At 36.7% G+C, this 4506-nt stretch overlaps 1 pseudogene; it reads left to right on the top strand.

Annotated features, from left to right (window-relative positions):
• The first annotated feature begins 766 nt into the window (after positions 1 to 766).
• LOC132680240 (olfactory receptor 2T29-like) lies at positions 767 to 1711 on the top strand (annotated as a pseudogene).
• Positions 1712 to 4506: the final 2795 nt, after the last annotated feature.

Genomic DNA, 4506 nt, shown 5'->3' on the forward strand with positions numbered 1-4506 from the left:
AAGGGGGGAAGTTGGGTCTATGATTGCTGAGATTCTAAGTGTATCATCTAAAGGCTCATAGGTCTCTAAAGGGTCATTCATGTGTGAGAAACCTGACCTTTCCCTGGTGTGTGCGTTGCTCACTGTACACAACCACAAAAACCTCACAGGGAAGCCTGCTCCTATAGGTACAAGGGTCTCTAATATTTGGTATGGTTTTTCTCCAATTATGTTTAATTTGCTTCTACATCTTCCTTACATTGAATATACTTCCAAGAATTTTTAATATTATTGTTGGTACTCAAAGCATTGATGTTAAATAAATTTAGACTTGTATAACAAAAATTCTAGAAATATAATTTTTATTTATATTTTCAATGATTCAGTGATTTGCCATATATGCTTAAGTTAGCCTCTCTGTAAATATATGTTAATGTATGACATTATCTATCATGATGAAATGTGATGATGTGAACTGTGGCAATTTCAATATTAGTTAGCCATTCTGACCCACATTTGTAAATTTTTAGTTTTGTAATAAGTTCATTAAATCATAAGTGATTAATAATCCCCTATATATAGGCCATGGGACTTCTTTTTAGCACATGTTGATGTACACAAACATTAACACAAAAACTCTCAGTAAGCATTACTTTTTTTTTCTTTTTTTTCAGTAAGCATTTCATAAATCATTTCAGGTTATTGCATTTTATAAATGACCCATTGCCTCCAAAACTTTCCTTGCTGAATTTGAGGTCTCAATGAACTTACGTCTAGGTGAAACCTCATGGACAACAAAACTTGGGTGGTCAATGAAACGGCACAGTCTCATTTCATCCTGGTGGGAATTTTCAGTCAGTCAAAACACCCAACTCTCCTCTGTGTGGTCATTTTTGTGTTTTTCTTGTTGGTATTGTCTGGAAACTCTATCCTGATATTTCTGATATACTGTTGATGCTTATCTGCACACCCCTATGTACTTTTTCATCAGCCAGTTGTCTCTCATGGATGTAATGTACATTTACATCACTGTGCCCGAGATGCTTATGAACCAGGTTATGGGTGTGAATAAGATCTCAACCCTCGACTGTGGGATACAAATGTTTCTCTATGTGACACTAGGAGGTTCAGAATGTTTCCTTCTAGCCACCATGGCCTATGACTGCTATGTTGCCTCTGCCAGTCTCTTTGTTATCCTGTCATCATGAACCATAGGGTTTGTCTCCTACTGGTATTTGGCTGCTGGTTTCTGGCATCTGTGGATGGATTCATGCTCACATCTGTCACCATGACATTCCCTTTCTGCAGATCTCGGGAGATCCATCATTTCTTCTGTGAAGTCCCTGACATAGTAAAGCTTTCCTGCTCACTTCCCTCCATGAGACACTCATGTACCTCTGTTGTGTCCTCATGCTCCTTTTCCCAGTGAGTCATTTCAAACTCCTGTTTTTTCATCCTCCTCACCATCTACAGGATGAACTCAGCAAAGAGCCAGAAGAAGTCCTTTGCCACTTTTTCCTCCCATATGACTGTTGTTATCCTCTTTTGTGGGGCTGGAGTCTACAACTCCATGCTTCCCAGCTTTCACTACATCCCTGAAAAGGACATAATGGTATCTGTTTTTTATACCATCCTCCTACCACTGCTAAACCCTTTAATCTATAGTCTGAGGAATAAAGATGTCACAGGGACTTTAAAGAAAATGTTGAATGTGGGAACTGTCTTTCAATAAATTAGAAAATACAAAATTTAGATGTTAATGTGTTTTTCTTCATTCTACACATCAGAAATTTATGCCAGTGATATTTCTTAGCCCCTAATACCATGGCATCTTATATCATATTCACAAACTACTTTATGAATTGCTTCAATATTACAAGTGTCTTTGATTATAAACTCCTCCACTAAAGGGTAGTGTACTGTTGTAATATTTTGATGTAACACTGACTAAAGTTTATAGCTACACTCTTAGTGTATAGAAGAATATCCCCATTCTTATGAAATACATAATGAAATATTTAGAGGATAAAGGCCATGTGGAGATAAGAAATTTTCTCAAACATAAATGAGGAAAAAAAGGATATAGAGAGAGAAGGAGGGAGGGAGTAAAGAAGGGAGAGAAAGAGAGAAAAATTTAGACTGACAGAGAAGCGATGAAGCAGAGCAGGTAGAATGTTAGTAATAGATGATTCTAGGTAAAGAGTATATGAGTGTTCTTTGTACCACTCTTATTCATGATATTTTTCAACAAAATTGAAATTAGCTCTAAATAAATATTTAATATAGTCTCTCTCTCTCTCTCTCTCTCTCTCTCTCTCTCACACACACACACACACACACACACACACACTTATTTCTTGAGTTTTTATTTTCTGTCTGGTGGCAATGTGACACAAAATCGTATGAAAATGTTATTTTTAAAGTGGCTTTTTATTACTGAGACAATACAGTTAGCTTCCCACATTTATTGGACACTACATTGATCTACATGGTCCAACCTTAGAGGTATTTAGAGAGGATTAATAATTCTGCTATGTGGTATTTTTAAGATTCAGAATGCATATGGGATGGTGGAAAATATTAACTCATATGGAAGGAAAACTTGTGGAAGTTTCATGCACAAGGTGATTTCTGATCTGAGGTGTTTTTCTTTTTTAAATTTTAGTAAGTTAACATACAGTGCAATATTGGTTTCAGAAGTAAAAATCAGTGATTCATCACTTACATACAACACCCAGTGCACATCACAACAAAGGCCATACTTAATACTCATCACCTAGCTCCCACCCCCTCCCTCTATAAGCTATAAGTTTGTTCTCTACTGTTTTTAATATAATTTATTGTCAAATTAGCTAATGTACAGTGTGTAAAGTGTGCTCTTGGCTTTTGGGGTAGATTCAGGTGGTTCATCACTTGTATACACCACTCAGTGTTCATCCCAACAAGTGCCCTCCTTAAACCCCATCACCCATTTTCCACAACTTCCCACACTCCCCTCATCAACCATCAGTTTGTTCTCTGTATTTAAGAGTCTATATGGTTTGCCTCCTTCCCTCCTTCCCATGTTTGTAACTATGTTTTCCCTTTCCCTACCCCCATGGTCTTCTGTTAAGTTTTCAAGATCCACATATGACTTAAAACATATTATATTTGTCTTTCTCTGACTGAATTATTTCACTGAGAATAATACCTTCATTTCCATCCATGTTGCTGTTTCTGATTGCCAAGTAGTATTCCATTGTATGTATACAACACATCTTCTTTATCCATTCATCAGTTGATGGACATTTAGGCTCTTTCCATAATTTGGTTATTATTGAAAGCACTGCTATAAACATTGGGGTATATGTACCCCTATTCATCAGCACTCCTGTATCCTTTGGATAAATTCCTAGTGGTGCTATTGTTGGGTCATAAGGTAGTTCTATTTTTAATTTTTATAGGAACCTCCACACTGTTTTCCAGAATGGCTACAACAGTTTGCATTCCCATGAACAATGCAAGAGGGTTACCATTTTTCCACATCCTTGTCAGCATCTGATGTTTCCTGAGTTGTTTATTTTGTCCACTCTGATTGGTGTGAGGTGGTATCTCAGTGTGGTTTTGATTTGTATTTCCCTGATGATGAGTGAAGTTGAGCATCTTTTCATGGGTCTGTTGGCCATATTGATGTCTTCTTTGGAAAAGTGTCTATTCATGTCTTCTGTCCATTTATTCACTGGATTATTTGTTTTCCGAGTGTGGAGTTTGGTGAGTTCTTTATAGATTTCAGATACTTGCCCTTTATCCGATATGTCATTTGCCAATATCTTTCCCCATCTGTCGGTTGCCTTTTAGTTTTGTTGACTGTTTCCTTTGCAGTGCAGAAGCTTTTTATCTTGACGAGGTCCCAATAGTTCACTTTTGCTCTTAATTACCTTGCCTTTAGAGATGTGTCAAGTAAGAAATTGCTATGGCTGAGGTCAAAGAGGTTTTACTGCTTTCTCCTCTAGGGTTTTAATGGTTTCCTGTCTCACATTCAGGTACTTCATCCATTTTGAGTTTATTTTTTGTGTATGGTGTAAGAAAGTGATCTACTTTCATTCTTCTGCATGTTGATGTCCATTTCTCCCAGCACCGTTTGCAAAAAAAGGCTCTTTTTTTCAATTGGATACTCCTTCCTTCTTTGTCAAAGATTAATTGCCCATATATTTGTGGGTTCTCTATTCTATTCCATTGGTTTCTGTGTTTGTTTTAGGGCCAATAGCATATTGTCTTGATGATTACAGATTTGTAATAGAGGCTAAAGTTTGGGATTGTGATGCCTCCTGCTTTGGTTTTCTTTTCCAATATTACTTTAGCTATTTGAGGTCTTTTGTTGTTCCATAAAAATTTTAGAATTGTTTTTTCTAGCTTTGAGAAGAATGCCAGTGCAACTTTGATTGGGATTGCATTGAATGTGTAGATTGCTTTGGGTAGTATTGACACTTTAACAATATTTATTCTTCCACTCCATGAGCGTGGAATGTTTTCCCATTTCCTTGTGTC

Source organism: Panthera onca, chromosome A1 (genome assembly GCF_046562875.1).
Source record: "Panthera onca isolate mPanOnc1 chromosome A1, mPanOnc1 haplotype 2, whole genome shotgun sequence".
NCBI classification, from domain to species: domain Eukaryota; kingdom Metazoa; phylum Chordata; class Mammalia; order Carnivora; family Felidae; genus Panthera; species Panthera onca.